Source organism: Cervus elaphus, chromosome 27 (assembly GCF_910594005.1).
Source record: "Cervus elaphus chromosome 27, mCerEla1.1, whole genome shotgun sequence".
Lineage (NCBI taxonomy): Eukaryota > Metazoa > Chordata > Mammalia > Artiodactyla > Cervidae > Cervus > Cervus elaphus.
In genome coordinates, this window is record NC_057841.1 from 3009900 (window position 1) to 3023584 (window position 13685).

Below are 13685 nucleotides of genomic sequence, written 5' to 3' on the forward strand. Positions count from 1 at the left end.
CCTTATTTCGAGTCAGGGCATCGCGGTGTCCATTCCACTTGAGGCCGCAAACTCAGGGTCCCTCTCACATACCTAGAGCTGAGAGAAGCCTCCTCTTGAGGTGCTTGTGGTAAGGTGGTATTCCTCTGGAGTCGAAGCCAGGGACTAAGCTCTCATCTCGAGTTGATTTTTGGTCCACGGAGCTCTTTCGTGTTGCTACAGTGACCTCAGGATCCCTCTAGCCTTGAAAGAGTGTTCTTGGGGTTTCTCTGGAGTGCCATCAAGGAAATCAAGCCTCCTTTCATGTGTGATGTGCAACACGGAATTGCTCTGCAGGCAGTGCAGGGGAATCGGGCCTCATCTCGCGGCGAGGGGGGGGTCTCATGGTTTTTCTCGAGTTGCAGCGGGAACCTGGGGTATACTCTCGAGTTACGAAGGGGATGGCCCTTCCAACCACATGTTTGTTCAGCGACGTCAGGACTCCTGCCTAGTTGCGAGGGACAACTCGGGATTCTTTTTGAGGCTTTTCAGGGCAATTGGGACGCCTCTCCAGCTGAGGCGGGAGACCAAGGGTCCCTTTCCACGTGCCACAGGAATCCTGGGACTCGTATCAAGTTTCACGAAGAGTCAGGCATCGTCTCCTTTGGAGGCAGTGATCTCCGCGTACCTCTGGAGTTTTCAAAGGATATAAGGAATCCTGTCGCGATGAGGTGGGGAACTAGGTCTTTCTCTGTGGTCTCCACAGGGGATTCAGACATCCTTTCATCTTGGGAGATGCAAGACGAGCCTGCATTCAAGTCACTGCAGGGATATCCGGCCTTATTTCACGTTAGGGCATCGCGGTGTGTATTCCACTTGAGGCCACAAACTCAGGGTCCCTCTCACATACCTAGAGCTGAGAGAAGCCTCCTCTTGAGGTCCTTGTGGTGAGGTGGTATTCCTGTGGAGTCGAAGCCAGGGACTAACCTCTCATCTCGAGTTGATTTTTGGTCCACGGAGCTCTTTCCTGTGGCTACAGTGACCTCAGGATCCCTCTAGCCTTGAAACAGTGTTCTTGGGGTCTCTCTGCAGTGCCATCAAGGAAATCAAGGCTCCTTTCATGTGTGATGTGCAACACGGAATTGCTCTGCACGCAGTGCAGGGTATCGGGCCTCATTTTGCGGAGAGGGGGAAGTCTCATGGTTTTCTCGAGTTGCGGTGGGAACTTGGGGTATATTCTCGAGTTACGACGGGGATAGCCCTTCCACTCACGTGTTTGTTCAGTGACGTCAGGACTGCTGCCTAGTTACGAGGGACAACTCGGGATTCTCCTCGAGGATTGGCAGGGCAATTGGGATGCCTCTCCAGCTGAGGCGGGAGACCAAGGGTCCCTTTCCACGTGCTACAGGAATCCTGGAACTCCTATCAAGTTTCACGAGGAGTCAGGCATCGTCCCCTTTGGAGGCACTGATCTCCGCGTACCTCTGGAGTTTTCAAAGGATGTGAGGCCTCCGGTCGCGATGAGGTGGGGAACTAGGTCTTTCTCTGTGGTCTCCACAGGGGATTCAGACATCCTTTCATCTTGGGAGATGCAAGACGAGCCTGCATTCAAGTCACTGCAGGGATATCCGGCCTTATTTCGAGTCAGGGCATCGCGGTGTCCATTCCACTTGAGGCCGCAAACTCAGGGTCCCACTCACATACCTAGAGCTGAGAGAAGCCTCCTCTTGAGGGGCTTGCAGTAAGGTGGTATTCCTCTGGAGTCGAAGCCAGGGACTAACCTCTCATCTCGAGTTGATTTTTGGTCCACGGAGCTCTTTCGTGTTGCTAAAGTTACCTCAGGATCCCTCTAGCCTTGAAACAGTGTTCTTGGGGTTTCTCTGGAGTGCCATCAAGGAAATCAAGGCTCCTTTCATGTGTGATGTGCAACACGGAAGTGCTCTGCACGCAGTGCAGGGGAATCGGGCCTCATCTCGCGGCGAGGGGGAAGTCTCATGGTTTTTCTCGAGTTGCGGCGGGAACCTGGGGTATATTCTCGAGTTATGACGGGGATGGCCCTTCCACACATGTGTTTGTTCAGCGACGTCAGGACTCCTGCCTAGTCGCGAGGGACAACTCGGGATTCTCCTCGAGGCTTGGTAGGGAAATTGCGACGCCTCTCCAGCTGACTGGGGAGACCAAGTGTCCCATTCCACGTGCCACAGGAATCCTAGGACTCCTATCAAGTTTCACGAGGAGTCAGGCATCGTCTCCTTTGGAGGCACTGATCTCCGCGTACCTCTGGAGTTTTCAAAGGATGTGAGGCCTCCGGTCGCGATGAGGTGGGGAACTAGGTCTTTCTCTGTGGTCTCCACAAGGAATTCAGACATCCTTTCGTCTTGTGAGATGCAAGACGAGCCTGCATTCAAGTCACTGCAGGGATATCCGGCCTTATTTCGCATCAGGGCATCGATTTGTCCATTCCACTTGAGGCCGCAAACTCAGGGTCCCTCTCACATACCTAGAGCTGAGAGAAGCCTCCTCATGAGGTGCTTGTGGTAAGGTGGTATTCCTCTGGAGTCGAAGCCAGGGACTAACCTCTCATCTCGAGTTGATTTTTGGTCCACGGAGCTCTTTCGTGTTGCTACAGTGACCTCAGGATCCCTCTAGCCTTGAAACAGTGTTCTTGGGGTTTCTCTGGAGTGCCATCAAGGAAATCAAGGCTCCTTTCATGTGTGATGTGCAACACGGAATTGCTCTGCAGGCAGTGCAGGGGAATCGGGCCTCATCTCGCGGCGAGGGGGGGGTCTCATGGTTTTTCTCGAGTTGCAGCGGGAACCTGGGGTATACTCTCGAGTTACGAAGGGGATGGCCCTTCCAACCACATGTTTGTTCAGCGACGTCAGGACTCCTGCCTAGTTGCGAGGGACAACTCGGGATTCTTTTCGAGGCTTTTCAGGGCAATTGGGACGCCTCTCCAGCTGAGGCGGGAGACCAAGGGTCCCTTTCCACGTGCCACAGGAATCCTGGGACTCCTATCAAGTTTCACGAGGAGTCAGGCATCGTCTCCTTTGGAGGCAGTGATCTCCGCGTACCTCTGGAGTTTTCAAAGGATATAAGGAATCCTGTCGCGATGAGGTGGGGAACTAGGTCTTTCTCTGTGGTCTCCACAGGGGATTCAGACATCCTTTCATCTTGGGAGATGCAAGACGAGCCTGCATTCAAGTCACTGCAGGGATATCCGGCCTTATTTCACGTTAGGGCATCGCGGTGTGTATTCCACTTGAGGCCACAAACTCAGGGTCCCTCTCACATACCTAGAGCTGAGAGAAGCCTCCTCTTGAGGTCCTTGTGGTGAGGTGGTATTCCTGTGGAGTCGAAGCCAGGGACTAACCTCTCATCTCGAGTTGATTTTTGGTCCACGGAGCTCTTTCCTGTGGCTACAGTGACCTCAGGATCCCTCTAGCCTTGAAACAGTGTTCTTGGGGTCTCTCTGCAGTGCCATCAAGGAAATCAAGGCTCCTTTCATGTGTGATGTGCAACACGGAATTGCTCTGCACGCAGTGCAGGGTATCGGGCCTCATTTTGCGGAGAGGGGGAAGTCTCATGGTTTTCTCGAGTTGCGGTGGGAACTTGGGGTATATTCTCGAGTTACGACGGGGATAGCCCTTCCACTCACGTGTTTGTTCAGTGACGTCAGGACTCCTGCCTAGTTACGAGGGACAACTCGGGATTCTAGTCGAGGATTGGCAGGGCAATTGGGATGCCTCTCCAGCTGAGGCGGGAGACCAAGGGTCCCTTTCCACGTGCTACAGGAATCCTGGAACTCCTATCAAGTTTCACGAGGAGTCAGGCATCGTCCCCTTTGGAGGCACTGATCTCCGCGTACCTCTGGAGTTTTCAAAGGATGTGAGGCCTCCGGTCCCGATGAGGTGGGGAACTAGGTCTTTCTCTGTGGTCTCCACAGGGGATTCAGACATCCTTTCATCTTGGGAGATGCAAGACGAGCCTGCATTCAAGTCACTGCAGTGATATCCGGCCTTATTTCGAGTCAGGGCATCGCGGTGTCCATTCCACTTGAGGCCGCAAACTCAGGGTCCCTCTCACATAGCTAGAGCTGAGAGAAGCCTCCTCTTGAGGGGCTTGCAGTAAGGTGGTATTCCTCTGGAGTCGAAGCCAGGGACTAACCTCTCATCTCGAGTTGATTTTTGGTCCACGGAGCTCTTTCGTGTTGCTACAGTGACCTCAGGATCCCTCTAGCCTTGAAACAGTGTTCTTGGGGTTTCTCTGGAGTGCCATCAAGGAAATCAAGACTCCTTTCATGTGTGATGTGCAACACGGAATTGCTCTGCAGGCAGTGCAGGAGAATCGGGCCTCATCTCGCGGCGAGGGGGAAGTCTCATGGTTTTTCTCGAGTTGCGGCGGGAATCTGGGGTATATTCTCGAGTTACGACGGGGATGGCCCTTTCACACACGTGTTTGTTCAGCGACGGCAGGACTCCTGCCTAGTCGCGAGGGACAACTCGGGATTCTCCTCGAGGCTTGGCAGGGCAATTGCGACGCCTCTCCAGCTGACTGGGGAGACCAAGTGTCCCATTCCACGTGCCACAGGAATCCTAGGACTCCTATCAAGTTTCACGAGGAGTCAGGCATCGTCTCTTTGGAGGCACTGATCTCCGCGTACCTCTGGAGTTTTCAAAGGATGTGAGGCCTCCGGTCGCGATGAGGTGGGGAACTAGGTCTTTCTCTGTGGTCTCCACAAGGAATTCAGACATCCTTTCGTCTTGTGAGATGCAAGACGAGCCTGCATTCAAGTCACTGCAGGGATATCCGGCCTTATTTCGCGTCAGGGCATCGCTTTGTCCATTCCACTTGAGGCCGCAAACTCAGGGTCCCTCTCACATACCTAGAGCTGAGAGAAGCCTCCTCTTGAGGTGCTTGTGGTAAGGTGGTATTCCTCTGGAGTCGAAGCCAGGGACTAACCTCTCATCTCGAGTTGATTTTTGGTCCACGGAGCTCTTTCGTGTTGGTACAGTGACCTCAGGATCCCTCTAGCCTTGAAACAGTGTTCTTGGGGTTTCTCTGGAGTGCCATCAAGGAAATCAAGGCTCCTTTCATGTGTGATGTGCAACACGGAATTGCTCTGCAGGCAGTGCAGGGGAATCGGGCCTCATCTCGCGGCGAGGGGGAAGTCTCATGGATTTTCGCGAGTTGCGGCGGGAACCTGGCGAATATTCTCGAGTTACGACGGGGATGGCCCTTCCACCCAGGTGTTTGTTCAGCGTCGTCAGGACTCCTGCCTAGTTGCGGGGGACAACTCGGGATTCTCCTCGAGGCTTGGCAGGGCAATTGGGACGCCTCTCCAGCTGAGGCGTGAGACCAAGTATCCCTTTCCACGTGCCACAGGAATCCTGGGACTCCTATCAAGTTTCACGAGGAGTCAGGCATCGTCTCCTTTGGAGGCACTGATCTCCGCGTACCTCTGGAGTTTTCAAAGGATATGAGGCCTCCGGTCTTGATGAGGTGGGGAACTAGGTCTTTTTCTGTGGTCTACACAGGGGATTCAGACATCCTTTCGTCTTGGGAGATGCAAGACGAGCCTGGATTCAAGTCACTGCAGGGATATCCGGCCTTATTTCGAGTCAGGGCATCGCGGTGTCTATTCCACTTGAGGCCGCAAACTCAGGGTCCCTCTCACATACCTAGAGCTGAGAGAAGCCTCCTCTTGAGGTGCTTGTGGTAAGGTGGTATTCCTCTGGAGTCGAAGCCAGGGACTAACCTCTCATCTCGAGTTGATTTTTGGTCCACGGAGCTCTTTCCTGTGGCTACAGTGACCTCAGGATCCCTCTAGCCTTGAAACAGTGTTCTTGGGGTGCCATCAAGGAAATCAAGGCTCCTTTCATGTGTGATGTGCAACACAGAATTGCTCTGCATGCAGTGCAGGGGCATCGAGCCTCATCTCGTGGAGAGGGGGAAGTCTCATGGTTTTTCTCGAGTTGCGGCGGGAACCTGGGTATATTCTCGAGTTACGAAGGGGATGGCCCTTCCAACCACGGGTTTGTTCAGCGACGTCAGGACTCCTGCCTAGTTGCGAGGGACAACTCGGGATTCTCCTCGAGGCTTGGCAGGGAAATTGAGAAGCCTCTCCAGCTGAGGCGGGAGACCAAGGGTCCCTTTCCACGTGCCACAGGAATCCTGGGACTCCTATCAAGTTTCACGAGGAGTCAGGCATCGTCTCCTTTGGAGGCACTGATCTGCGCGTACCTCTGGAGTTTTCAAAGGATGTGAGGCCTCCGGTCGCGATGAGGTGGGGAACTAGGTCTTTCTCTGTGGTCTCCACAGGGGTTTCAGTCATCCTTTCGTCTTGGGAGATGCAAGACGAGCCTGCATTCGAGTCACTGCAGGGATATCCGGCCTTATTTCGAGTCAGGGCATCGCGGTGTCCATTCCACTTGAGGCCGCAAACTCAGGGTCCCTCTCACATACCTAGAGCTGAGAGAAGCCTCCTTTTGAGGTGCTTGTGGTAAGGTGGTATTCCTCTGGAGTCGAAGCCAGGGACTAACCACTCATCTCGAGTTGATTTTTCGTCCACGGAGCTCTTTCGTGTTGCTACAGTGACCTCAGGATCCCTCTAGCCTTGAAACAGTGTTCTTGGGGTTTCTCTGGAGTGCCACCAAGGAAATCAAGGCTCCTTTCATGTGTGATGTGCAACACGGAATTGCTCTGCACGCAGTGCAGGGGAATCGGGCCTCATCTCGCGGCGAGGGGAAAGTCTCATGGTTTTTCTCGAGTTGCGGCGGGAACCTGGGGTATATTCTCGAGTTACGACGGGGATGGCCCTTCCACACACGTGTTTCTTCAGCGACGTCAGGACTCCTGCCTAGTTGTGAGGGACAACTCGGGATTCTCCTCGAGGCTTGGCAGGGCAATTTCGACGCCTCTCCAGCTGAGGCGGGAGACCAAGGGTCCCTTTCCACGTGCACAGGAATCCTGGGACTCCTATCAAGTTTCAAGAGGAGTCAGGCATCGTCTCCTTTGGAGGCACTGATCTCCGTGTACCTCTGGAGTTTTCAAAGGATGTGAGGCCTCCGGTCGCGATGAGGTGGGGAACTAGGTCTTTCTCTGTGGTCTCCACAGGGAATTCAGACATCCTTTCATCTTGGGAGATGCAAGACGAGCCTGCGCTCAAGTCACTGCAGATATATCCGGCCTTATTTCGAGCCAGGGCATCGCGGTGTCCATTCCACTTGAGGCCGCAAACTCAGGGTCCCTCTCACATACCTAGAGCTGAGAGAAGCCTCCTCTTGAGGTGCTTGTGGTAAAGTGGTATTCCTCTGGAGTCGAAGCCAGGGACTAACCTCTCATCTCGAGTTGATTTTTGGTCCGCGGAGCTCTTTCGTGTTGCTAAAGTTACCTCAGGATCCCTCTAGCCTTGAAACAGTGTTCTTGGGGTTTCTCTGGAGTGCCATCAAGGAAATCAAGGCTCCTTTCATGTGTGATGTGCAACACGGAAGTGCTCTGCACGCAGTGCAGGGGAATCGGGCCTCATCTCGTGGCGAGGGGGAAGTCTCATGGTTTTTCTCGAGTTGCGGCGGGAACCTGGGGTATATTCTCGAGTTATGACGGGGATGGCCCTTCCACACATGTGTTTGTTCAGCGACGTCAGGACTCCTGCCTAGTCGCGAGGGACAACTCGGGATTCTCCTCGAGGCTTGGCAGGGAAATTGCGACGCCTCTCCAGCTGACTGGGGAGACCAAGTGTCCCATTCCACGTGCCACAGGAATCCTAGGACTCCTATCAAGTTTCACGAGGAGTCAGGCATCGTCTCCTTTGGAGGCACTGATCTCCGCGTACCTCTGGAGTTTTCAAAGGATGTGAGGCCTCCGGTCGCGATGAGGTGGGGAACTAGGTCTTTCTCTGTGGTCTCCACAAGGAATTCAGACATCCTTTCGTCTTGGGAGATGCAAGACGAGCCTGCATTCAAGTCACTGCAGGGATATCCGGCCTTATTTCGCGTCAGGGCATCGATTTGTCCATTCCACTTGAGGCCGCAAACTCAGGGTCCCTCTCACATACCTAGAGCTGAGAGAAGCCTCCTCTTGAGGTGCTTGTGGTAAGGTGGTATTCCTCTGGAGTCGAAGCCAGGGACTAACCTCTCATCTCGAGTTGATTTTTGGTCCACGGAGCTCTTTCGTGTTGCTACAGTGACCTCAGGATCCCTCTAGCCTTGAAACAGTGTTCTTGGGGTGCCATCAAGGAAATCAAGGCTCCTTTCATGTGTGATGTGCAACACAGAATTGCTCTGCACGCAGTGCAGGGGCATCGAGCCTCATCTCGTGGCGAGGGGGAAGTCTCATGGTTTTTCTCGAGTTGCGGCGGGAACCTGGGTATATTCTCGAGTTACGACGGGGATGGCCCTTCCACCCACGTGTTTGTTCAGCGACGTCAGGACTCCTGCCTAGTTGCGAGCTACAACTCGGGATTCTCCTCGAGGCTTGGCAGGGAAATTGAGACGCCTCTCCAGCTGAGGCGGGAGACCAAGGGTCCCTTTCCACGTGCCACAGGAATCCTGGGACTCCTATCAAGTTTCACGAGGAGTCAGGCATCGTCTCCTTTGGAGGCACTGATCCGCGCGTACTTCTGGAGTTTTCAAAGGATGTGAGGCCTCCGGTCGCGATGAGGTGGGGAACTAGGTCTTTCTCTGTGGTCTCCACAGGGGTTTCAGTCATCCTTTCGTCTTGGGAGATGCAAGACGAGCCTGCATTCGAGTCACTGCAGGGATATCCGGCCTTATTTCGAGTCAGGGCATCGCGGTGTCCATTCCACTTGAGGCCGCAAACTCAGGGTCCCTCTCACATACCTAGAGCTGAGAGAAGCCTCCTCTTGAGGTGCTTGTGGTAAGGTGGTATTCCTCTGGAGTCGAAGCCAGGGACTAACCACTCATCTCGAGTTGATTTTTCGTCCACGGAGCTCTTTCGTGTTGCTACAGTGACCTCAGGATCCCTCTAGCCTTGAAACAGTGTTCTTGGGGTTTCTCTGGAGTGCCACCAAGGAAATCAAGGCTCCTTTCATGTGTGATGTGCAACACGGAATTGCTCTGCAGGCAGTGCAGGGGAATCGGGCCTGATCTCGCGGTGAGGGGAAAGTCTCATGGTTTTTCTCGAGTTGCGGGGGGAACCTGGGGTATATTCTCGAGTTACGACGGGGATGGCCCTTCCACACACGTGTTTCTTCAGCGACGTCAGGACTCCTGCCTAGTTGTGAGGGACAACTCGGGATTCTCCTCGAGGCTTGGCAGGGCAATTTCGACGCCTCTCCAGCTGAGGCGGGAGACCAAGGGTCCCTTTCCACGTGCACAGGAATCCTGGGACTCCTATCAAGTTTCACGAGGAGTCAGGCATCGTCTCCTTTGGAGGCACTGATCTCCGTGTACCTCTGGAGTTTTCAAAGGATGTGAGGCCTCCGGTCGCGATGAGGTGGGGAACTAGGTCTTTCTCTGTGGTCTCCACAAGGAATTCAGACATCCTTTCGTCTTGTGAGATGCAAGACGAGCCTGCATTCAAGTCACTGCAGGGATATCCGGCCTTATTTCGCGTCAGGGCATCGCTTTGTCCATTCCACTTGAGGCCGCAAACTCAGGGTCCCTCTCACATACCTAGAGCTGAGAGAAGCCTCCTCTTGTGGTGCTTGTGGTAAGGTGGTATTCCTCTGGAGTCGAAGCCAGGGACTAACCTCTCATCTAGAGTTGATTTTTGGTCCACGGAGCTCTTTCGTGTTGGTACAGTGACCTCAGGATCCCTCTAGCCTTGAAACAGTGTTCTTGGGGTTTCTCTGGAGTGCCATCAATGAAATCAAGGCTCCTTTCATGTGTGATGTGCAACACGGAATTGCTCTGCAGGCAGTGCAGGGGAATCGGGCCTCATCTCGCGGCGAGGGGGAAGTCTCATGGATTTTCGCGAGTTGCGGCGGGAACATGGCGTATATTCTCGAGTTACGACGGGGATGGCCCTTCCACCCAGGTGTTTGTTCAGCGTCGTCAGGACTCCTGCCTAGTTGCGGGGGACAACTCGGGATTCTCCTCGAGGCTTGGCAGGGCAATTGGGACGCCTCTCCAGCTGAGGCGGGAGACCAAGTATCCCTTTCCACGTGCCACAGGAATCCTGGGACTCCTATCAAGTTTCACGAGGAGTCAGGCATCGTCTCCTTTGGAGGCACTGATCTCCGCGTACCTCTGGAGTTTTCAAAGGATATGAGGCATCCGGTCTTGATGAGGTGGGGAACTAGGTCTTTTTCTGTGGTCTCCACAGGGGATTCAGACATCCTTTCGTCTTGGGAGATGCAAGACGAGCCTGCATTCAAGTCACTGCAGGGATATCCGGCCTTATTTCGAGTCAGGGCATCGCGGTGGCCATTCCACTTGAGGCGGCAAACTCAGGGCCCCTCTCACATAGCTAGAGCTGAGAGAAGCCTCCTCTTGAGGTGCTTGTGGTAAGGTGGTATTCCTCTGGAGTCGAAGCCAGGGACTAACCTCTCATCTCGAGTTGATTTTGGGTCCACGGAGCTCTTTCCTGTGGCTACAGTGACCTCAGGATCCCTCTAGCCTTGAAACAGTGTTCTTGGGGTGCCATCAAGGAAATCAAGGCTCCTTTCATGTGTGATGTGCAACACAGAATTGCTCTGCACGCAGTGCAGGGGAATCGAGCCTCATCTCGTGGCGAGGGGGAAGTCTCATGGTTTTTCTCGAGTTGCGGCGGGAACCTGGGGTATATTCTCGAGTTACGACGGGGATGGCCCTTCCACCCACGTGTTTGTTCAGCGACGTCAGGACTCCTGCCTAGTTGCGAGGGACAACTCGGGATTCTCCTCGAGGCTTGGCAGGGAAATTGAGACGCCTCTCCAGCTGAGGCGGGAGACCAAGGGTCCCTTTCCACGTGCCACAGGAATCCTGGGACTCCTATCAAGTTTCACGAGGAGTCAGGCATCGTCTCCTTTGGAGGCACTGATCTGCGCGTACCTCTGGAGTTTTCAAAGGATGTGAGGCCTCCGGTCGCGATTAGGTGGGGAACTAGGTCTTTCGCTGTGGTCTCCAAAGGGGTTTCAGTCATCCTTTCGTCTTGGGAGATGCAAGACGAGCCTGCATTCGAGTCACTGCAGGGATATCCGGCCTTATTTCGAGTCAGGGCATCGCGGTGTCCATTCCACTTGAGGCCGCAACTCAGGGTGCCTCTCACATACCTAGAGCTGAGAGAAGCCTTCTCTTGAGGTGCTTGTGGTAAGGTGGTATTCCTCTGGAGTCGAAGCCAGGGACTAACCACTCATCTCGAGTTGATTTTTCGTCCACGGAGCTCTTTCGTGTTGCTACAGTGACCTCAGGATCCCTCTAGCCTTGAAACAGTGTTCTTGGGGTTTCTCTGGAGTGCCACCAAGGAAATCAAGGCTCCTTTCATGTGTGATGTGCAAAACGGAATTGCTCTGCACGCAGTGCAGGGGAATCGGGCCTCATATCGCGGCGAGGGGAAAGTCTCATGGTTTTTCTCGAGTTGCGGCGGGAACCTGGGGTATATTCTCGAGTTACGACGGGGATGGACCTTCCACACACGTGTTTCTTCAGCGACGTCAGGACTCCTGCCTAGTTGTGAGGGACAACTCGGGATTCTCCTCGAGGCTTGGCAGGGCAATTGCGACGCCTCTCCAGCTGAGGCGGGAGACCAAGGGTCCCTTTCCACGTGCACAGGAATCCTGGGACTCCTATCAAGTTTCACGAGGAGTCAGGCATCGTCTCCTTTGGAGGCACTGATCTCCGTGTACCTCTGGAGTTTTCAAAGGATGTGAGGCCTCCGGTCGCGATGAGGTGGGGAACTAGGTCTTTCTCTGTGGTCTCCACAGGGAATTCAGACATCCTTTCATCTTGGGAGATGCAAGACGAGCCTGCATTCAAGTCACTGCAGGTATATCCGGCCTTATTTCGAGCCAGGGCATTGCGGTGTCCATTCCACTTGAGGCCGCAAACTCAGGGTCCCTCTCACATACCTAGAGCTGAGAGAAGCCTCCTCTTGAGGTGCTTGTGGTAAGGTGGTATTCCTCTGGAGTCGAAGCCAGGGACTAATCTCTCATCTCGAGTTGATTTTTGGTCCACGGAGCTCTTTCGTGTTGCTACAGTGACCTCAGGATCCCTCTAGCCTTGAAACAGTGTTCTTGGGGTTTCTCTGGAGTGCCATCAAGGAAATCAAGGCTCCTTTCATGTGTGATGTGCAACACGGAATTGCTCTGCATGCAGTGCAGGGGAATCGGGCCTCATATCGCATCGAGGGGGAAGTCTCACGGTTTTTCTCGAGTTGCGGCGGGAACCTGCGGTATATTCTCGAGTTACGTTGGGGATGGCCCTTCCACCCAGGTGTTTGTTCAGCCACGTCAGGACTCCTAACTAGTTGCGAGGGACAACTCGGGATTCTCCTCGAGGCTTGGCAGGGCAATTGGGACTCCTCTCCAGCTGAGGCGGGAGACCAAGGGTCCCTTTCCACGTGCACAGGAATCCTGGGTCTCCTATCAAGTTTCACGAGGAGTCAGGCATCGTCTCCTTTGGAGGCACTGATCTCCGTGTACCTCTGGAGTTTTCAAAGGATGTGAGGCCTCCGGTCGCGATGAGGTGGGGAACTAGGTCTTTCTCTGTGGTCTCCACAGGGAATTCAGACATCCTTTCATCTTGGGAGATGCAAGACGAGCCTGCATTCAAGTCACTGCAGGGATATCCGGCCTTATTTCGAGCCAGGGCATCGCGGTGTCCATTCCACTTGAGGCCGCAAACTCAGGGTCCCTCTCACATACCTAGAGCTGAGAGAAGCCTCCTCTTGAGGTGCTTGTGGTAAGGTGCTATTCCTCTGGAGTCGAAGCCAGGGACTAATCTCTCATCTCGAGTTGATTTTTGGTCCACGGAGCTCTTTCGTGTTGCTACAGTGACCTCAGGATTCCTCTAGCCTTGAAACAGTGTTCTTGGGGTTTCTCTGGAATGCCACCAAGGAAATCAAGGCTCCTTTCATGTGTGATGTGCAACACGGAATTGCTCTGCACGCAGTGCAGGGGAATCGGGCCTCATATCGCAGCGAGGGGGAAGTCTCACGGTTTTTCTCGAGTTGCGGCGGGAACCAGCGGTATATTCTCGAGTTACGATGGGGATGGCCCTTCCACCCAGGTGTTTGTTCAGTGTCGTCAGGACTCCTGCCTAGTTGCGAGGGACAACTCGGGATTCTCCTCGAGGCTTCGCAGGGCAATTGGGACGCCTCTCCAGCTGAGGCGGGAGACCAAGGGTCCCTTTCCACGTGCCACAGTAATCCTGGGACTTCTATCAAGTTTCATGAGGAGTCAGGCATCGTCTCCTTTGGAGGTACTGATCTCCGCGTACCTCTGGAGTTTTCAAAGTATGTGAGGCCTCCGGTCGCGATGAGGTGGGGAACTATGTCTTTCTCTGTGGTCTCCACAGGGGATTCAGACATCCTTTCGTCTTGGGAGATGCAAGACGATCCTGCATTCAAGTCACTGCAGGGATACCCGGCCTTATTTCGAGTCAGGGCATCGCGGTGTCCATTCCACTTGAGGCTGCAAACTCAGGGTTCCTCTCACATACCTAGAGCTGAGAGAAGCCTCCTCTTGAGGTGCTTGTGGTAAGGTGGTATTCCTCTGGAGTCGAAGCCAGGGACTAACCTCTCATCTCGAGTTGATTTTTGGTCCACGGAGCTCTTTCGTGTTGCTA